Raw genomic sequence first — 23,168 nt, 5'->3', positions numbered from 1 at the left:
GTCAGGTGGACATTCACATTTTGCCAGATTCTCTGATTTTAGCTAATTTTGTGATCAGATTTATTTACTAGGACACTGAATGATATTTCTAGCATCAAACCCAAAAACTAAATTCCTGAGGTTTCTTTTTCTTCCTCCCAGCTCTGCAGTTGAGTCATAATGTGACTTTCCCTGCTGCAGGTTCCCTGCCAGTGAATTAGAGGTAGTATTTTAAGGTATGTTCTTTCAGCTTAGTGATCTAATGGCACAGGTGCTGTGTTATTACTCAGTTTTTTCAGATGTTCTGGTGCTCTCCGGACAGTCACCAGAGCTCTTGGGGGGAGGGTGTGGTGTAAGTTTTGCTTGAGTTTCTCCTGTCCCAGAGCCTCTCCCCTGAGCTGGTGATGCCCGACCAGAGGTGTTGGCGGCTTCCTCTCCTGGGGATAGGTGAGCACAGAGATGGAACACAGATGCTCATGTGTGAAGTGGAAAAAGGTTGCAGTTGGTCCTAATTCAGCATGATTCAGAGGGAGGTCCCTTGCTTACTTGCTTCCAGATCATTGTGTGTGTTTTTGTGCGTGTGTCGGGGGATTGATTAAAATACAGATTCTTGGATCAGAATTTTTGCTGACTGATGTGGGAATATGTGTTTTTAACAAACTTCTCCTGGTAATTCTCATACACACTGCACAGAGACCCAGGGATGAAGCGATTTATGCTGCTAGAGATTCCGGAACTGAAATCTTTATCTTCAGTTAGATTTTACTGATTCATTTTTTGTTGTATCTTGAGGCCTGTATTGTTTTTAATGTGCCTGGATTTCTATTAAGAATCAAAACCGGTGGTTTTTAAGTGAGCACGAGTATTGGAATCACAGCAGAGCTGTTCTTCCAAACATGGACGTGGTTGCACTGCTCCCAGATGTGCCATATCCGGGGTGGGGCCAGCTTTTGCATTTTTGAAAAGATTCGCACGTGATTCTGATGCCCACCACAATGGGAGAACTGGACTCCTTAATTATCAGAGTTAGATAACTCTTCTCAAGGGTTTAACTTAACCGCGTGGACCTCATGAAGCCTAAGAGGAATGCGGGCTCCCTTTTCAGAGTTGAACATCATAAGAAACACTAGATGCTTAGAGAAATAGAGGCAGAACAGGAGCCTCACAGTTCCACAAAGTGATAGGAACAACCTGGAACCTCCATAGTTTTCACCAAGTACCAGACATTTCCTTTCAAATTATGCCTTACTTGCATCCATGTTTCCGATGGGCGTTGTCATGTTGTAGCTACCAATTAGTGTCAAAAGGCTTTCTGGATTTTTTTTTTTTCTCTGAGTATTTCACCTTAATTTTAAAATCTGAACTGTTTACTCATTAGATTAACCCTGCTGGCACAAGTATTTCGATTTCCCTAGGCATCTTGGGAAATTCTCTGTCACTGTATGTGATGGGGCCTGCAGGAATATTGATAGAAATAGCTTAGTCAACGATGCCACAAAATAAAAGCAGAATCCTAAGAAGAATGCATCCTACAAGATTATAAGATAAAGGAAGGTAAAATGCTAAGGAGGCTTGTTAAATATTCAGGGCTTCAGCTAAAGATCTAACCACTAAGATCAAAAGAGATATTTAAATAAAAGTTGTGCAGACATTTTTTGTCTGTATTAGTAATGTGCCTTTTGAAGTTACCCAGCAATAAAGTGTTTGTCCAAAATGCCCTCACCTAAATTAAAAAAAAAATTTTTCATTTTACTTTGAGTGTGGCTTGATTTTAATAGATACCAAAAAATTGGCAATTGTTTTCTGTTTAGAACTTCACAATTGCTTTGGCTCTAGGTTTGGGTGGCGTTTGGAATGTTCTTGCATTACAGAGTTCTTTTATTTCTGTTCAGACCCTGAAGCACTTTAAAAATATCTATGATGGGCCAAGTTTTAAAACTAGAATGTCTCTACTTTTGAATAAAGAGTTTCTGTAAAAGATGAAAAATGGAACCGATTGAAAAAATAGAAGGGGCAGTGACAGAGGACCCATAGTATCACCACTGCTACCAGTTGATGAAATCTACAGCGTGATGTTAAATCACTCCGCCTTGTTTGTTGAAAGGGTGTTAATCATTTCATTAAGAAAGGTTAAGTAATTAACTGATTTATCATTAGAGAGTCAATGACAGAGCCTTTTTAGTGATGTATGATAGAAATTTTCTAATAGAAAGTTTGCCGCATTTAATTATTCGGAAAGGAGCTAGTTGGACCTTGAGAAGAAGGGTGGGGCATCTTTAGAGAAGATCACCGTCCACATGCAACTGTGAATAATTTTAGTCTATTAAAATGGTCTATTAAAATAGAAAATTGTTCAGTTTCAGGTTTTCTTTTATGGCCTTCGTCAGGCGTGTTGTTGCAGACCTGCTGTTTTGCATGCCTTCTTTGGGTTTAGGAAGGGTTCAACCGCTTAAATGTGTGCATCGTATTTTCTAAATAATGGCTTTTGTTGCAGTGTGATGCCTGTTGACAGTAAACTCGCAGTTGTAACTTCAGTAAGCTTACAACAAATTCTTATACTTGTAGAAGCAAGTCATCTTCCTTGCCATTGACGGGGGGTGCTGCTTCCTTTTGTCTCCCTGTCTTGATGGCAACTGCAGCACAAGGTGTAAATATTCCAGGGTGGGGATGAGGATGGAGTGTGTGTGTGGGGGAACTCCCCATCTGGCAAAAATTTACCTTTCTTTTATACTTTTTTGTCCCGAAATTATACAACACGGTATGTTTCTAGCTAATTCTTCCTGTGCGTGTATTCACGTCAACTCAAAATTGAAAAGATACTTAGAGATCGCATTTCTGTATTTCTTTTTGTTTGTTTCGATTGGGAAACAGGACAGTTACTTTTCCTAACTATGGAGAACATTTCTCTGTAAGGGTTTCCCATAGCAGAGTACTGAGGCAGAAGAATTGGTTAAGGTAGTAATAAGCACTTTTGAAAACAGTGGAAATAGATTTTATATGGGGATGCAGGGTTTTAATATTGTAAAAAGTGCCCCAGTTGTTTGATAAAATGTGATGCCTTGGCCTCAGAACTTTGATCTTTGAGTTGAGAACAACTTTTGAGTGGAGAAATCTGGCAGATATTTACAGAGCTATTTCTCTTAAAACTAAGCACCTATATCTTTCCATCTTTATTATGAAATATGTAAGACACCAAAAAGGTATAATTCAAAGAGTAATGCAACGAGCGCCCGTGTACCTGCAGCTCAGCTTCAGAAAGATTCAAATTGAAGAGGCTCCTGGCCTATCTCTCCCTCATCTTACCCCCCTCCTTCTCCCTAGAGGTGGCCTCTGCTCTCAGCTGGCTGTTTTTCATCCCATGGATTTCTTTATACTTTTAATGCTTGTGTATGTATTTCCCAAAACACAGGGTTTTCTTTTGCATGATCAAGAAATATATTGATGGCATCCTACTGTATGTATTCTTTAGTAACTTGCTTTTTACTTTTCAATAGAGTTAGTAAAATTCATCCATGTGAAGACATGTAGCTGTAGTTTATTCATTTTTCCGTGTGAACCTTTTGCAGTGCTACATATTAATTCAAGACAAGTTCTTTACATCTGAACTTAAAACCCAGCAGCATTCTGCAGTACCGTACATTGAAAATTTAGGATTAATGTGAAACTATTAATCCTGACTCAAACTTCATAATTTGCTCATTTGCCAGTGTTTTTCTAGGGGGGAAAAACTTTAAAATCAAACATTTACCAGGGAATTTGATTAAGAAAAAATAATAGATCAAATGGCTGATCTCTTACATTTAAGGAAAAAAAAAACAAGCAAGGCATTCATTTGAAGGAGCCTAGCCATTTTCTCATTCTTATTTAAAGACTTGGCTTAGAACTTAACAGTTACATATGCAGGGTAGCAAGTTAAAAAGCGATGTTTAATTAACAGGCGCTTTATACTTCTGTATCCTTGTTATCATATAGCACCTTGTTCTTCGTGGAGAAAGCGATTTCTGCATATTTTAAAGGACTGGCATCTTTATGGTAAGAAAGCCATATAAATAAAGATATACTTAGATGAAAATCGGAACATGTTTTTAAAATAGTGTGTGTCTACTTTCAGCTCTGTTATCAAACTTGCTGCATAAGCCAAAGTTGATGCTCTGTGATTATGCTAATGACCAAAAGAATCGATGATGCGTGACTAGATGAAATCAGTGGTATAATCGGAGAGAGTTATCAGTTTTTTTGTCATTAAATATTAGTGATAAATAATACACTGTTCATTTCGAGTAGATAGAACATATTTAATTCTGATGCACAGAGTTTCGATTTAGTGAGGCTCATTGCTGAGTAAAATGATGATCTTTTGTAATTTAAGGGGAATGATAAAAGGCATTTGTGTCAGTGTGGCTAACTCACTCGGGGCACAGAATTGTTTACCTTGACCAGCCAGGGAAGGTTGGAAAAACTTTTTTTTTTTCCTTCCTAGACAACTTGGATATTTGTGCTGGTATTTTATTAGGAATATCAGATACTCAGTAAATAGCATAAATGACCAAAGATGTTAAACAAAATGAGTCTAAAGGTAGATAGTGTTTCCCTGAAGAATGGAGAAAAATATAACAAAGGGGGAATGTTTGGACAGTACTCTTTTTAAAAGACTGGTGTGTGTTAAACAGAGACCATTAGAGTCAGTGTTACTCATTAAACGATGGCTTTAATTTTTAAAAAAATTGAGTTTCTCATAACAAATACAGTTATACTTGGTAATGGTTTATTTAAAGAGAAGTAATACTTGTAACTTAGCATCTTTTTCTAGGTCCCCGAAACCTTGTGAAAAAACATTGACACTGCCTTCTTTGTTTCAAAGGGGTTTCTACAGCGTTTCTCCCTGAAAGACATTCCTCCCTGGATAGAGTTCAGCAGTTATTTTACTACTGTGCAGCAGTACCAAGTGACAAGAGAGAAAATCAAAGAATAATTAGCTATGTTTATAGGACATAAAGAAAGAGTGATTGAAGTCTGTAAAAGAAGAAAATCAGATCAAAGCCTGCTATGATGTTATCTAAAAAAAAAAAATGCGTTGTAAAAATGATTCTCTTGAAAGCAAAGACTCCCACCCTGGCTTGCACCGGGCGTGTTCTGCCATTTTCCTGTCTGCTGTCCTCTTGTCCATCCATGTTGGCTTTTACCAGCAATACCATCTGCTGTTGCAGCAGTGGCCTTCTCTGTGGTAAGGCAGGCCAATTGGGTCAACTTTTGTGATCTGGCAGATGTCCACTGGGAGCTCAGATCAGGCCAAGCTCTTTTTTATGTGTGTCTAAAGCCAAGATTTCAACTTGGTGAAAGGCTGTGGAATTTATTTCCCAAAGCGCTGCCCAAACTCGGTTCTTCTTTTCTTCAACTGCCTCCTTGGGCTGAGATGATTGTTTAATGCTCTTAATTATGTTGGATCCCTCTGTATTTTCGAACACCTGTGCGTAATTCAGATCATGGGTGGTCACAGAGCCTGGCTCACCAAACAGCTTCTCTTTCAGAATGGGAAATCCCAAGGAGCCTGGCCATGCATCGTGTGTGAGGGGGCTGAGGAGAGGCTTAAAGAAGATGAAACGTTTCCCTTGAACTTTTATTGTGCCATGTAAAAGATCTTTAGTCCTTGGGTTGGGGAGAATCTTACAATGAATACCTCAGAAATAATGTCTTAAAAAATCTCTCATTCCCTGCTGGTGGGAGTGCAAAATAGTACAGCCACTTTGGAAGAGGGTTTGGTGGTTTCTTATAAAACAAAACATACTCTTACCATAGGATCCTGCAATCGCACTCCATGGTATTTACCCAAAGGAGTTGAAAACTTACGTCCACACAAAAACCTGCACACAAACGTTTATAGCAGCTTTATTCATAATTGCCAAAACTTGGAAGCAACCAAGATGTCCTTCAGTGCGTTAATGGATAAGCAATAACCATGGTACATCTAGACAATGAAATATTATTCAGCACTAAGAAGAAATGAACTGTAAAGCCATGAAAAGACATGGAGGAATCTTAAGTGCATATTACTAAATGAAAGATGCCAATCTGTAAAGGCTACCTGCTGTATGATTCCAACTATATGATGTTCTGGAAAAGGTAAAACTGGAGATGGTAAAAAGATGAGTGGTTGTCAGGGACTGGGGAGAGAGGGATAAATAGGTGGAGCGCAGAGGATTTTTAGGGTAGTGAAAATACTCCATATGATACCATGGTGGTGGATACATGTCATTGTACATTTATCTAAACCCGTAAAATGTACAACACCAAGAGTGAACTATAATGTAATGTTAACTGTGGACTTTGGGTGATTATGATATGTCAGGACAACTGCATCAGTTGCAACAAACATAGCACCCTGGTGGGATGTTGATAATGGGAGAGGCTATATGTGTGTTGGGGGAAATCTCTGTACCTTCCCCTTAATTTTGCTGTAAACCTTAAGCTACTCTAAGAAATAAAATGTTAATGAAAAGATATTCCTGGATTGTAAGATATCCATAACCGTTATCCATATCTGTATCTTAAAAAAGTATATAGTCTTTTTTTCTCTTTACCCATGCCACGTGAGCATTCAAGTTTCCACAGGGAACAAGGAAGCAGGCAGGGGCCAATTTGCTTTTGAGACTCAGAGTATTAGTGGAGGAACTTTTTGGACTGCCCTGATCCCCAGAGAGGGGACCTGTGAGAGCTATAGAGGACCTCAGTGATGATTCTATCTATGCCACCCCTCTGTCCATGAGGCGACTATGTTCAGAGAGGCGCCATGGTTTTTGCTGAGTGAGATAGCCACTGGGAGCAAATCCACCCTTGCTCCCCACAATAATATCCGTATCTTATGTCTATATCTACATACTCATGTGAGTGTAGGTACCTATACTGGCATATACATGTGAGTGTATATATCTAAGTGTATGTGTATTCGTGTGTGTAGGTGTGTGTGTGTATGTATATGTATATATGTATGTGTATATATATGTATATCTATGTCTGTGTATATATATGCATGAGTGTATATATGTATGAGTGTATATATATGTGTGTATATATATATGTATGTGTGTATGTACGTGTATATATATATTTTTTTTTTTTGGTGAGGCAGATTAGCTGTGAGCTAACATCCATTACCAGTCTTCCTCTTTTTGGTGAGGAAGATTGGCCCTGAGCTAACATCTGTGCCTGCCTTCCTCTATTTTGTATATGGGGTGCTGCCACAGCGTGGCTTGATGAGTGGTGCATAGGTCCACGCCTGGGATCCGAACCTCTGAACCCCCAGGCTGCCAAAGCAGAGCACGTGAACTTAACTACTATGCCACCAGGCCCGCCCCCGGTGTGTATAGATATATTTTAAAAGACAAAATATATAGATCATACTCCATATACTTTTTTTTTACATGTTTTTATTCCACACCATATCAAGAACACTTTTCTGTATCATAAATAGTCTTCTATACAATTGTTAATAATTACTTGGTCTTCCAGTGTATGCATTTGTATTTTCTTCCTCTGCAAAGAAACCCTATTTGAAGACAGCACTATAAGGACCAAATTGTCTCTCTGATGTTTGTAACATCTTTGGGACCAAGGATATAATAGGCCTCTGGAGCTGTGAGTTTGTTCTCTGGATAATTATGCTACCTGTGTGTGTATATGTGTATGTGTGCATGTTTGGGGGGTATACATTTTATTATTGCTGAAATAGGATAAGGTTGAGGATCTGGAATTGAGTTTTAGTGAGTGGTTCAGGTTTTCCTAACACTTTGAGTGCAGCGTATCTTATCATCCCTCCATGAAATCCACTAGTGACATGTGTGTCTTGCTTTTCCATGGGCTCTGACAATCATACTGACCCCATTTTGGTTTGCAGGTTGGAGCATATCTTAGGGGTGAGGTGAAGAAGTGCTTGCTTTGTGCATTAAATATCAATTTTTGAGAATCTGGAACAACCAAGCCAGGTAACATAGAGTGTAAATAGCCTGTGAAACAAGTTCTCTATAAAAAAAGTCGAAATAATGTACAAGTTTTCTGAAGCTTTTGAAAATTCAGAGAACAAACGAAAAATGGGAGTGGACCAGCTTCATGAATTGTGGGGCCTAGTACAAAATTAAAATGTGGGATTCCTCGTTAAATATTAAGAATTTCAAGATGGTGACAGCAGACCATTAAACCAAGTTTGGGGCCTTTCTGAGCACAAATCACACACCCATGAAGCTGACCCTGTTTGGGGTTCACAAACTGTCTTGAAAGGCTTTGCTTCTTTGCACCAAGGTTTCCGCCCCTGCAGAACAGGAGGACTGGGCTGAGGCCCTCCTATGCCACTCTCACTCGGTGGTCTTGGCTTTCTCTCTATTACTGAATCCAAATTGGACTGCAGATTCCTTTTAAAGCACATTCTTCTTCCTGGTTTGTAAGATTCATTGAGTGTAAAATATTGGTCATCTGGACTAGGTGTTCTCTGCAGACATTCTGCAAGGTCCTGTGAGGGAAGCTAATCCTGTTCATGCTTGCTCTTTCTTTCCCTTATATAACTCTTCTCCCAGGATCTTGCTGCTTTGGCTGTACCTTCTGTCCCTGTCACCTTCATTGCTCTTCATTGTCACCTGCTCTTGGCTTCATTCTAGAAGAGGCTGGCTGGACCTAAAATTGGAAGCCAGCCTCAGAAAACAGCTTCTGCTCTTTTCTTCCTTTCATCCCGAAGTGTTCATTATTAAACAAACAGATTCTCTCTGGAGGGGCACTAGTTGATTCACTGCCTTCAGGAATTGCAAGCTAACCAGGTCCCATGTCACGGAGACGTGGTTGGCCCAAGCCGCACAAAATGCAATCATTTTAGGGGATGTTGGACTTCTGCGTTGGACAGTCGGGACACCCTCGTTGATGAAGATGAAATGAGCTTCTCTAAGATGGTTCCAGGCCAACAGAGTTTGAAGAAAAGAAGGGATTTTTTTTTTTTGTAGTACCAAGTTTTAGAATTTTAACATAATTGGATGATTCTGGAATGTTTCACCTTGGGCCAGGTAGTTTTTCTTTTCTCCTGAAATGAATACTGATTCTCTGCTCCTTAGTAGCTTCGGCATCCTGAGCAAGGGGCTGAGTCTTTGAGACTCAGTTTATCTTAGGGGCAGTGATAGTGCCTGGTGTTCGGGTTAACGGGAGTCATAGCTGAGCAAATATATGCAAAGCACTTAAACACTTGATTTTTGGTGACTATTTATTATTAATAAGGATGATTCCTGTTGCCTAAATTTGTGTTTTATGAGAACAAGGTCTTGGCAGTTCATTCTCTCCTTTCTCTTTACTTTTTTTTTTTTTTTTTAATGAGGAAGACTGGCCCTGAGCTAATAACATCTGTGCCCATCTTCCTCTGTTTTGTATGTGGGTCGCCTGCCACGGCATGGCTCAACGAACGGTGCGTAGATCCGCGCCTGGGATCCAAACCTGTGAACCCCAGGCCGCCGAAGCAGAGCACACAAACTCAGCCACTATGCCACCAGGCCGACCCCCACTCCTTTCTCTTTAGAATGTGTGATAACGAAAGTTAGGAAGGTTAAAAAACTTCTCTCCCATGCGTTCTTGTGTCATCCAACTTTCCCCACGTTTTTCTCCCCACTGGCCTCTTCTCTCCTTCCCCCTTCTGTCCAGCACAATAGCTCCTCCTGACACAAGGGCATGTGACAGTTTTGAGGGGGCTGTGAATGCCATGAGGATGTTTTTTGAGCTGACACAGAGGCCATTTCTGGGAGCCCAGGGAGAAGGTGTATGTGTCTTTTTCTGGGGAGGGATGTGATGAGTTTATTAGGAGCACCCCAGAGGCCAGGCTAGGGGAGGAACTTGTCATGTCTCCGTGGCCTTTTTAGGAAGCTAAAGATTGCCAGAAGCAGGTTAGCACCAGTGTCGGCCCACCGCCTTCAAGAGGATGCTCTTCCAGAATCAATTGAGGGCATGGGGCTTTTTCCACAGAGAAGAGTATTGACTTCCCCCCGCCCCCACAGGTCTGATATGGAATGAGGAAAGGAAGGAAAAAAAGTGACAGTGAATGATCCCCTGTCGGGCTCCTCTCCCTCAGACAGCCTCAGATTGTGAACGTCAGAGCGTTCCTATCGAGCTATTTACCAGATTGCTGTTGAATTACCTTTTCACAACAACCTTAATTTTCACACTATAGGGACTGGAAATGATACTTTAGTTGGGTCAAACGTTAGACTACACAAGGGTTTTATAGTCAGGTTTGGGATTTGAATGTGTTTATGTAGTCTGTCTGTATTATTTTTCCCTGGCAAGGTGTCTGGTGTTTAGTTCCTAGGGGAACGAGTGAGCTGCTCAGGACAGCTCACTATTTGCAAACCAGTTATTAACTTGTAATCCACGCAGGGTTTTCAGTGTCTCTGTTTGTGCATCTCTGTCAGGGTAGTTGGAGAATGAACTGGCTGTGTGCTTGGCAGGTTGGGAAAAAGGACCGCACATGTACCAACTGTAATTCCCCACAGTGATCATGACCCATGTTAGGTGAGCTGTTTGCCATCCATTTAGCTACGTCTGTGCTGAGTGTGTGTGGGGTGGCTTGATCAGAATTTTTAGCTGTCTCCATCGTGGTCGCTGAGGGGGCATGGGTATTCATGTACTTGTACATTTCTTAGTGATTATATAAAAGAGTGGAGAATTAAGTTATTTGCATGACCATCATGGAAGTAACACATGGATGCATTCGTTTATTTATTCACTCATTCATTCACTCATTTATTTACTTATTCCTATTCATTTGTCCTACTCCTCACTCATTTGTTCATTTATTGATCCAACATTACTACTGGGTCGGGAAGCATTACTTCCTGATCCTGCTATCCCCCCAGCTTATTTTTGGGCATCCTCGGTTAAGTATTCTCATACTACATCATTTAGACATCCAAATGTCATTATTCACAGAGATCTTTGTCAAGAAGCTTATGAGGTTCATCTAGTTCTACCTTTTATTTACTAAATGTATGGCCCCCCCGAAGCAAGAGTCTTCTGTATGCATAGTTAGCATTTCTGGAACGAATACGGCTTTCAGTTGCTTTTTGACTACCAACACTGTACTAGGGAGTGTACCAAGTATAAGCAGTGCCTTTCTAGCATGGGCACTGAATTAAGACCTATAGATTGAATTTTCTGTTAGTCCAGAAGGCAGGTGTCATCTTGAGAAATTCTTGATTTTAATTTCTTATTAAGGGTCTGTTTAGCTCCCCCCTCCCCCAAATATGTGTAGTTGGTGAAGACTCTCTTTTACACCATGAATTTTATACAATGAATTGGTAAAAATCAAAATAAAATATCTTAATAAGTTCCTATTAAAAAGGTACTGATATGGAATTGCTTTAATGCCTGCTCTATTCTTGGCATCTCCGGGGAAGGCTGCCCTTTGCGCGATGTTCAACAGCAGTCTGAAGTCCATGAAGCCGACATTTCTCATCCTTTGTTATCGCTAGTGCTGCATCAGGGACAGAGTGACAGAGACATTGGTGTCCACAGTCCCTAACCCTTTGATGGATGATATGATTTCTTTCCTTCCCTCTTTTCAATGTTCATCCTCCCAAAACAGCATGGAACTAACTTCCCAAAAGGACTGGTTGCCCATTCATTGAAATATAAATTCCCACTTATAAATGAAAACAAAACAAAACTCTGCAAAAGCCATTTACCTCTAGTGATAAAGAGTTTCATTAGTGCTAAGGACACGATCTAGGGGTGTGACACTGGTTTAGGGTGTATCCAGATCCTGATCCAGTGCAGCCATGGCTGTTAGTCACGCCATGGCTTGGTGGTTAAGGGCGGTGACTCTTGATTTGGGCAGACTTGGGTTTAAAAGAGGCTTTTTAACACTTGTTGGGTGACTTAAAGCCTATTAACCTTTCTAATTTACCTTCATCTTTCATAAACGTGTGTGTATATGTATAAAAGGACATAATACTGGAACTTACCTCATCCATTTGTTCTGTGGATTAAATGAGATAATTCACATAGAATGTGATGCATGGTGCCTGGCAAATATAGGAAGGAGGTTTATACGTGTGCATTCTTTTGATTATTGTAGCTATAGTGGTTAAAAGTCACATTAAATAGCTAAGATGGATAAAAGATACGGAACTTTACAAAGATCACTAAAAAGCGGAAGGAGGCACACCTCACGCCTGTGGAGTGAGTCGGAATCTCAGGTTAATTTCCTTGTCGTGTTTTGGGGTTTGTGTTGATTACATTGGTTTTGTCTCTTCGCTTTTGAATAAGCTCCTAAAGTATGGTTTTGTCGGGTGTTTTTATTTGCTTCTGAAATTGGTGCAGGTGCGGATAACAGGAAGTGAAACCTTAGGTGGCCCGAGGGAGCCTCATTCAAATTGTGCCAAGCAGGTATAATATACAAGTGTTATCTCCTTACTGATAATCTGGCATCCTCTGAGTATTCCACGTGCCATGTGGATTACAGAGAGTGAAGTCATACGGCAGTTTGGCACCAACTTGCCCAGTTCCTTAGGAAGGGTGAGAGAGAGGGAAGCCCAAGCCCTCGTTCTGGGGGACGGCGTTGAAGCTCGGCTTCACTTGTCCAGAGGCACGGGATTGTAGTTGCTATTGTGTCCATTGGCGTTTCATGTTATCTTTGAGGCTATACCTCTTGGGTGCAGGGAAGGTATCTTTAATAAATTAATTGGCACCATGTCTCCGAAATGAAAAAAATCTCTGGGTTTGAGACCATGTCACATAGTGCCGCATATTCTGACATGTAGAAAAATTTGAAAATTGAAGACCTGTGGCTAGAATACCAAGTTTTCCAGATGTTCAACTATTTAGATAACCCAATGGTTATGTCTAAAGAAAGTGTTGTCTTTAAGATTTAATTTCATTCTCTGTTCTGGAGGATTTAGGGAGATACCTGCTTGCCTTGCCTGTGTGGTGGGGAAGGTCTCTCTTTGTCTTTGGCAAAATGCTCGTCTTTACAGATAGTGAGCCCTTAGACATGCATTGAGTTGAATGAAATTTGCCTGGCATGGCCCAGCATCCTGGAAGAGCCACTCCACATGCATTTCGTTGTTGAGCCGGAAGCAGGACGTGCATCTATGTGTAAGATGCCCATCCGTTTCCTGCTTTTGGTAAGAGAGCATCTCAGGTAATTTGCCTGACTCTGTGGAGCAGCTGGAACTTTTCTTCTTGTTCACCTTGATTCTTCCCAGCCACTCTCCAGCCACACTCACAAACACACGCACTCCTCCATGGTTTGTTCCCGCCGCATCTCACATGGCCAGCCTGGCTCGTTTATTCATTTCCCCAACCTCACTCCATTCACATCCCATATTTTCCAGAAAAAGGCACTTGCCAGAGGCACAATTCTTCTCTTCCCATTGCTCCTAAAGGAAGGGATGGGATTCGGTGGCGGTGGGAATTACTTGAATGGGAGGGAATACCAAATAAAAAAAGGAGAAATAAAGACAAAGGAATTGACCCAGGAGGTCCAGATCACATCTCTGTGGGGCCCATAAGTCATTGTTCAACTTCCTATTTGAGGAACACTCAACTCCACCAATAGAAAAACCAAATTATTGCGTTACTGACATGCATGGTCTCTGAACCAGACAGAACAAGATTGAGTCTCAGTGTGGTCTCTTAGTATTTGGGTGATCTTGGCTAGGTTTCTTAGTCTCAGTTTGCTTTTCTGTAAAATGGTTTGGTGATGATAATATGAACCTATTAGAGATGTTGTGATGATAATTCACATGATGCCCAATGTCTGGCACATCTAAAACCTTCAATAAAAGGTACATAATATTAGCCCCTGTTATTCTAATGCCTGGAGGCAGTGGTTTCATTGTGCCTAGTCAAGAATCTAACCTAACGCATAGTGCAGTGGATATTGCATCAGACAGTCTGGTTCAAATTCTTAGCCTTGCCACTTATGAGCCATGTGACCTTGGACAAGTTATTAAACATTTCTGTGGTTCAGTTTTCTTACCAACAAAATGGTATGGTAGTACCTTCCACATAAGGCTGGTGGTGAGAATTAGATAAGTTAACGCTTGTAATTCACTTAGAACAGAGCAGGAAGTCTAGAACATGAGGAGCCCTCAGTTAAATCATGAGAGCTACTGTGGTTGTCCTGATTATGCCCATAATGATTATCATTACCCCTTCGCTATCCGGGCAGAAACAGCCATCGAGAGGACTTATGCAGAACTCTTGCAAATCCTTCCATTTCTTGACAGCTTGGAGGCAGACCCTCAAAACTGAGACCTGGTTAGAGAGTCTTGGTTTTACACCCAGACTCCTATCATCAGGCCTGAACATTTGGCCCTTTTTCCTCTTCGCCTGGGATGGAGCACGTGGAAGTCGTTTATAGCAGTTGGGCATCAGGCCTTGGCTTTGCAAGTGGAAGATGAAAAACGATAACTTGCTATTTGCCATAACTTATTTGCATTTTCATTCTTTCTTTCTCCACCCCCCCAAGGAGAAAGAAAAAAAATGAAACTGAAGTGGGAATACATCTTGGTGATTTTCTAAGTTAGCAGAGTAGTGAATGAAAATACTTCCCAAGGCACATATTGGTGCCTGATGATGATGACTTGCATGGAGCAGACTGATTTGCAGCGAGTGTGTGTGGGACCACATGCAAGGGCTAGTCAGCAAATGCCAGCTCACCAGCAGCCAGAGCATTCAAAATGCTTAGTGTGTGCAGGCACTGTTGTAATGCTTTATACGTGCAATTCATTCTATCCTCACAACCACCTTATGAGGAAGGTACTTGCATCTCCATTTTATAGATGAGAAAACTGAGTTAGAGAGAGATTAAGAGCTTGTCCAGAGTCACCTAGCTAGATCTTTCCTATTTCACCTAAAATATCATAGAGAATCATAGCAGGTCATGGTGGCAAGGACCTTGGCTGGTTCAACTGGCTTGTTTTTTTTTGTAACAACTTTGAGATATAATTCATATATATAAATTCACCAATTTATAGTGTACTGACTTGTGGTTTTTAGTATATTCACACAGTTGTATAACCATCGACACAATCAATTTTAGAACATTTTTACCTCCCACAAAAGAAATCCCATATCCTTTAGCATCACATCCCTACCCCCCACTATTTCCTCCTAACTCCTTCAGCACCGGGCAACCACTAATCTGTTTTTTGTTTCTATGGATTTGTCCATTCTGGACATTTCATATAAATGGAATCATACAATATGGGACCTTTCGTGTCTGGCTTCTTTCACTCAGTATAATGTTTCTTAAGATTTATCCATGTTGTAGCATGAACCAGTACATCATTCTTTTTTATAGCTGAGTAATATTCCATTGTATAGACCACGTTTTGTTTATCCATTCATCCATTGATGAACACTTGACTTGTTTTACTTTTAGCTTTTATGATTAAGGCTACTATGAACATCCATATACCAGTTTTTGTGTTGACATATGTTTTCAGTTGTCCTGGGTATATACCTGAGTGTGAAATTGTTGCATCATATGGTACCTTCTTTGTTTAACCTTTTGAGGAACTGCCATTCTGTTTTTCAAGGCAGCTTACCATTTTACATTCCCACTGGCAATGTATGGGGTTCTAATTTCTTCACGTCTTCCCCAACACTTGTTATTATCTGTCTTTGTCATTAACCGTCTTGTTTTTGAAGTTAGGAAACCAAGCCTGGGTGGGTTTCAGTGACTTGCTTCAAGTACCACACCTGGTGGTATGAGCCAGGTTCCTCTCTAGGTATGGAAGATTTAAAGATGAAAAACACAGTCTTTATTATAGAAGGTCACTGTCTGTGGAGGAGTCAGAAACATTGTCACAGTGCATGGTGATGGTAGCTAAATGGTGACAAGGTATAATGGGCATACTTGGAGCAGAAACCTATCTCAAACCTTAAGAAACTGAAGATTATTTAGTGGCTCACATAAGTGAAAAGTCTGGTGGTAATAAGCTTCAGGTACAGATGAATCCAGGTGCTAAAACAATGTTGTCAGGAGCTGGCTGTCTCTTTCTTTCTCTTGTCCTTTCTCTTTCATTGACTGCTTTATTCTTAGCCATCTCATTTCCTTTTGTGGGACTATGGCTGCCAGCAGATCTAGGCTTATATTCTACCACGTAAGCATCTTCAACAGAACAGGAGTTTTTCTTTCTGCATAGTTCTAGCAGGAAGCTTACGTAAGTCTCTCATTGGCCTGGTAGGTTAATGTAACAGCCTTCCAACCAATTAGAGCCAATTGGCCGTCCTTGCTCCATTGCCTACCATGGAGCTTAGTGTGGGGAGGGGTCAGTTCCACCTGGACCACGGGAACTGAAAATGGATGAGGCATGATTCCCAAAGGGAAAGTCAAGATTCATTTTATAGAAGAATAAGAAATGATGTTTGCCTGGTAAAAACAGCAGTTGTCCATTCTACCAGTTAGGAAACTTTTATTCAAACATTACATAAATCCTTACTCAAACTGGCTTCAACAGTAAGGGAATGCATTAGCTCATTTAACTGGAAGTTCAGAGGTAGGGTGGCCGTTAGGCGTAGCTGAATCCAGTGATGTAGTTCTCAGTGATTCCCTGTCATTGCCTTGGAGGCAAAATGGCAGCAATTCCTGACTGCCACAATGTCTAGAGGGAGAGAGACACTGTCTGGTCCAGTTGCCATCTTTTAAAACTGAGACACTGCCTGCCCAGCAGCCTCCTCACAAATTTCCTGTCTGCTGTCTTAGCATGAATTGCCCATTCCCATGACCAGACAGATGTCGTTCCTTGATTGGCTTAGCCTGGGTTTCTAAACCAGTCATAATCATCATTCAGGCTCGCTTCTCTGGGTAGGGGTGGGGCTAGCTTTCCCTGAGGCTCATGGGTCCTGTGGGGGAAGGGTCATGTCTGAATCAGATGAAGGTTCCCTTCAGGAGGAAGATGAGGTTGGAGGTTGGGAATCCAGTTGGCCACGCCAAGCTTGCTTTGCCTAAAAGAAATACGGGTTTCCAGGGAGACACTGTGGGCAGGGGAAGTAGACATTTCAGGCTAAGGGAATAGCGTGGGCAAAGCCATTCTTTCCCAGTAATGTGTATAAAATCGAAGGTACCTTGGTTATCCGTACCTTTTATTGAATAAAGGACGTGAAGAGTAGAAAGAGGCAAGGTTGGTGCTAGAACTTTCTCATCTCCTTCCTTCTCACTCTTCTGTGGAGGTGGGATGGGCAGTTGAATGTGGCTGGTCAGCCTCAGGGCTCCCTCCCTGCTGTGTCTCACAGCAGAGTAAGCCAAGCAGAAGGATTGCTTTTATTTTTCATAGCTTTTGGCTGAAAGCTTTTTTCATGGCTTTAAGAACCATAAGTGCTGGCCGCCCCGTGGCTTAGCGGTTAAGTGCACGCGCTCCGCTACTGGCGGCCCGGGTTCGGATCCCGGGCGCACACCAACGCACCGCTTCTCTGGCCATGCTGAGGCCACATCCCACATACTGCAACTAGAAGGCTGTGCAGCTATGACATACAACTATCTACTGGGGCTTTGGGGGAAAAAAAGGAGGAGGATTGGCAATAGATGTTAGCTCACAGCCGGTCTTCCTCAGCAAAACGAGGAGGATTAGCACGGATGTTAGCTCAGGGCTGATCTTCCTCACAAAAAAAAAAAGAACCGTAAGTGTGGGGTTGATATTTTGTGATGTGTGCCATAATTTAGGGATATAATGGACTTTTCACTTTTTTTAATGATCAGATATTTTTTCAGGGAAAGTGATAAGTTGACTGTTTGAGATGTGAAAGATAATATGGAGGCATGCCAACATTTGGGTATTTTTCCCTCAAACATACATCTTACTAATTCCAATTTTTTCTCTCTCATTCATGTAGTAAGCTAGTAATTCCCCAGTTATTTGTTCTGAAAGAACAAATGTGCGATATGCCCAACTTGGAGAATTGTGATTTTCTAAAGCTTCCTAGTATATCCCCCACCCATAAGAAAAGAGCTAATATTAGCATTTTTAGTGTATTTAAATCTAATCTTTTTTCCATTCATATGAACAAACACATGCGGGTGAGATTAAACAGTTTCATTTCCTGCTTATTTTCATTTAACATTATATCATGAACATTTTTTGTATCATTAAATATTCTCTGTAATCTTGATTTTTAAAGATTGCTACAATTCCATTCTGTTTATAGTGTACTTGATTTAAGTGTTCTCTTTTTGTTGGATATTTACATTGTTTCCAGTCTTTTGGTACTATAAATAATGCTGCAGTGAACATTCTAATACATAAATTCATTGGCATTTCTCATTATTTCTTTAGGGTAAATTCTATAAGTGGATTTACTGGATCAAAGGATGGTGAACATTGATGTTCTCTTGGCTGTGTCACCCATTTGTTTTCCATAAAAGGCTATGGCCGTTTCCACTTCCATTGCAGCAAGCCAACACTGAATAAACTAACCCTCCCTCCTTCTTCTTATTGACGGTTTTCTAGATGAAAGATGATATAGAATTCTGATATACCATGTTATTCTTTCATAACTAATGAAATTGTACTTTCCACACCCTTTGGTTTTTGGCTATTCGTAGCACTTTTGTGTTTTACCTATTTGTATTCTATAGTGAGTTTAAAAGTGTGGTGTTTGTATTGATATTATTCATTTATAAGGTATCTTTTTACATTATGGATTGTAATGTTTTTCCAAAATCTTCTTTTCTCTTTAAGTATTGTATATGAAGTATTTTGGGGGGTAATTACCCGATCTTTATAAGTTCTTCGCCTTTTCATTTGTGCCTTCTGACTTTCTCCAAGACTTAGATTTTTCTGCTTAACACATTTTTTTCCTTTTAATTGCTTTTTAGTTTCTTCCTTTTCTTTCTTCTCTCCCTCCCCCTCTTTTTTCCTGTTTCTCTTCTTTTTTAAAAAAGTGTTTAACTCTTGGGGCTGGCCGGTAGCATAGTGGTTAAGTTCGCTCACTCTGCTTCGGCGGCCCAGGGTTTGCAAATTTGGATCCTGGGTGCAGGCCTGTGCACCACTTACCAAGCTCTGCTGTGGCAGGCGTCCCATATATAAAGTAGAGGAAGATGGGCACGGATGTTAGCCCAGGGCCAATCTTCCTCAGCAAAAAGAGGAGGATTGGCAACAGATGTTAGCTCAGGGCTAATCTTCCTCGCCAAAAAAAACAAACAAACAATGTTTAGCTCTCAATCGGTCTTAATTTTATTTCAGTGAATGGACAAGGGTGTAAAGACAAAGGTTTCAGTGTATCAAGTGAGAATTGCTTGTTAAAAACATAAGTAACTTATGGTTCTAGAATTATTTATTGAATAATGCTTATACATTATTGATATAAAATGCTTCAGTGTACACTAAATTTTATTCTAAAATACATGTTTCTATGCTTCTTATTCTGTTTTGCAGAGAAGCAATATTATGCAGTAGTTATGTGCTTGGATTCTGGTATTAGGTTCCACCAATATAAGGTTTGTGGCCTTGGACAAGTTACTCTACAGCTCTGAACCATTGTTTTCTCATCCAAAAATGGCGATGATCATGGAACCATATAATGGGGACACTGGGGGAGGGGGGTAAATGAGATAATTATATAAGGGGGTGACCATTTATATCAGTTTGTTAGGGACAATCCTGGTTTTACACCTGTTGTTCAAGAATCCTGTTTAGCTTAGCATTTGTCTCATATTTTTCATTTTATAACAAAGTATTATATATAGTAGACCTTTACTTTATATGGTATTTCCACCTCTGTATGGGCTCACCTTGTAATGTATGAGATGCCTGTGTAGTGACCTCTGCAAGATGACCAGCAATAATCCCTTTCTTTTCTCCTAACCGTTTCTGGGTGCACCATCATTTTAACATCTCTATTTCAAGGAATCTGTGCTCTGGGGTGAATGGCTAGGGACCAGTAACTCCATCTGGTTACTGGAGGTCAGGGGAAACATGGGAAATTTTGGGTTAGTTTGCCTGAAATATATGGGAAATAGAGTCTGAGGAGTCATGCTGCAGAGTGTAAGGAAGTAGTCTGATTTTCTTGCTACAGTAGGTTTTATGGTTTTTTCACTTATTAAATGGTATAAATCTACCATTATTTATTTTTAACATTTGGTAAAGCTTTTAAACGTATATTTGTAATAAACCCTTCTGGCAACAATGAGCTTTAAAAAACCAGAACTTGTTTAATGAAATATTACATGACTGTTTTTCTATTTTCAAGAAAGTTGACCATGAACATTTACTTCCATAAAGTATTTTTGACATTTACCATCCACTGTGGGTCATAGTAAAATCATTGAACTTAGAAAAATCAGGGGATCCATTTGCTGAAGAAATACTGCATCTTTTTCAAAGTTAGTACTTATTTTAAGGAGACTACGCCCACGCAGCTGCAGAAGGTACATGTATATTTTACTCTCTGAAGCATGACTTTTCATTTAGATCAAATGACTTTTTCTAAATTAATCTCACTCATGTTGGAGTCCAAGTTTTCTTTAGCACATACAAAAAGTGAATTGATAACTTGTTATATTGTTGTACTTGCACAGAACTTCTTTCTAAACAATAAATGGTAGCATCAATTTCACATCAGTGTCATTGGATGCTTCAAATAGAAAATCAGTTAAGGTAATTCCAATAATAATTTGATTTATTTCCTATCCAATTCATGGAATCAAAGTAAAGCTTTTGGAATTTCATTTCTGTTGAAGGTAAAACATCTAACATTGTTATAGATGATATTATAAATTCTGCTAAAAAATTTAACATTGAATATAAAATTATTTGTTTTTGCAGTGGTGATATAAGTGTGAATTTTGGTGGAGATGATATAAATATGAATTTTGGTAGAGATATAAATATGAATTTTGGTGGAGAAAATATTGTAAAATCTATTTTTTACTAGATAAAGGAACCTGTGGAACAAATACATGAAAGTGATTGTGGTGAACATATATTTCATAATTGTGTCCAAACAGAAATATAAATCACTTGAATGGAAGCTGTAGATACCAACATCTATATATATTCTTGTATGTACACAGATAACCAAATTACAAAAGTTTTTATGTTGAAGCTAATATTGGTTACAAACAAATATTTCAGCTGTCAATTAGATTTTAGAATTATTTGAGACTTTGAGAAAATATTTTATAAGTCAATATAAGGGTTCCATTATGGTATTAAACTTTTGTAAATGAGTGCTCTAACTTTTGGTTGCATTTTGTTTAAAATCAGTTGGAAATGTTAATAACTCAAAAAATGGAGTGTACACATAACATGCACACAACTTTTTAGGAGACTGTTAGCAAATTACAACTATTGGAAAAAAAAGATTGCAAGTAAAACATTATAATTTTAATTCTGGCCGAGGGCAGGGAGTAACTGAACAAATTAAATAATGAGAGCTCAAAAAGTGAACAAGTTTTAATTTTGAAGTGCTATAACCGTACTTTGTAGTATTTCACCAGTGGGAGGTGGAGCGTCTATTTTACATCAGAGAATGTGAGTTCTGTACAGAAATGAAATGAAATTGATAAGACTTGCAATTTGGCAGTATCTATTTTTGGTCAAATAGTCCAAGGAATCATAAAGCAAACTTATTTATTTAACGAGTCTTGTTTTGTAAAAATATTTGTCAAGGAGAGGTACTCAGAATGGAGCTAAAAAGATGACCTGTGAAGATTTTTGGACTAAAATATTTACGCATTTCAATATAAAATAATGAAATTGAGAATATCCTGAATTTAGTGGAATTTGCTGTAGCTAAGAGGTACTTTAGTGCCCGTAGAGAGTGTATTTTCTCCATTAATATTACGGACCAGAGATATTGTCATTTGAAGGTGTCAGAAATTGATGTTTATCAGTCGTACAATACAAGTCTGAAGAATGTTGCGGGCAATTTTATGAAAATAATAAAAATATTAAGACCAACGTTTTTCTTAACGTTCTTCCAGAAATTTATTGTTGATGTGGTAAAAAGACAGTTACAGCCAAGAAACTGGTTAAAGTAGAGGAATGTTTATTAAGAAAATTATCCTACTTGTGTTATTGTAATGTCAGTCAATTACAAAAGAATCTTGAGTTAGGATGATAAATTAGCTGGTAACTAGATAAAACTCTTGGCATATAGTAAGCACTCACGTGTTAGCTGTCGTTATAACTATCATCAAAATTCTTATTTTCACTGATTTTTATGCCTAGTTCTTTGCCATTCCCGTGCTGTTTTAATTATTGTGGCTTTATAATATGTTTAATATTAAATATTTCATAATCCTTATTACACTTTTAAAATTTATTTTTTGTGTGTTTTTAATTTTTTAACAATAATTTCCTTTTTCATTTCGATTGAAATTCAGAGTAAGTTACCTCAAAAGAATTGATATCTTTTCTATCCATCCAGGAAAATATTTTAATTATCCTTTTATTCAAATATTCTTTTTTGTTTCTTATGAAAATTTTGTAGTTATATGTCTGTACCTAGAAAAGAAAGACAAATCCCATTCATATAATCTTTTTTTTTTTTTTGTGAGGAAGATCAGCCCTGAGCTAACATCTATTACCAGTCTTCCTCCTTTTTTTTCCCTCTCTCTTGCCAAAGCCCCAGTAGATAGTTGTATGTGATAGTTGCACATCCTGCTAGTTGCTGTATGTGGGACGCGGCCTCAGCATGGACGGACAAGCAGTGCATCGGTGTGCGCCTGGGATCTGAACCTGGGCTGCCAGTAGCAGAGCGCGCGCACTTAACCGCTAAGCCATGGGGCCGAGCCCCTATATAATCTTACTGATTATTTTTGGTATGTAGACAGTTCTATGTTTTTGTATATTTTATATTTGATCACCTTGTTGAACTCTCATTAGGGCTTATGTTTTTATTATTGCTGTTATATTTCAAAAAACAAAGAACATTTAACATCTCATTGGTAACAGTACTATCTCCTTTTTCCATATTTTTTTTCCTATTTTATTGCATTGATTTTGCCTTACAGAGCAATGATCAGTAATAGCGGCGGTAGTAATTAGTTCTTTATACGGTTCTCTTTTGAGCTGGACTTAATTCTCTCCAGGGCAGAACTTTGTCTTACTCCTCTCTGTATCTCCATGGGTTCTTCACACAAAGACAGGCATTTAGTAAAGGATGAGTACATGTATTACTGAATATTGTTGCAGAGTTAGAATAAAATAAAGGTACTAAAT

At 39.3% G+C, this 23,168-nt stretch overlaps 1 protein-coding gene across 8 annotated transcripts in view; it reads left to right on the top strand.

The window, feature by feature from the left end:
* FOXP1 (forkhead box P1) overlaps positions 1-23,168 on the top strand; it is a 575,925-nt gene that overhangs the window by 7,727 nt on the left and 545,030 nt on the right. The window contains exon 3 of one of the 8 annotated variants that reach the window (XM_058562944.1): positions 3,952-4,011. The exons of the other annotated variants lie outside the window; for them this stretch is intronic. The gene's annotated coding sequence lies outside the window, so the exon portion shown is untranslated. The remainder of the gene's footprint in view (positions 1-3,951; positions 4,012-23,168) is intronic. 8 annotated transcript variants of the gene reach the window in all.

Source organism: Diceros bicornis, chromosome 2 (genome assembly GCF_020826845.1).
Source record: "Diceros bicornis minor isolate mBicDic1 chromosome 2, mDicBic1.mat.cur, whole genome shotgun sequence".
In the NCBI taxonomy this organism is placed as follows: Eukaryota; Metazoa; Chordata; class Mammalia; order Perissodactyla; family Rhinocerotidae; genus Diceros; species Diceros bicornis.
This window is presented reverse-complemented; position numbering and strand designations above follow the sequence as displayed.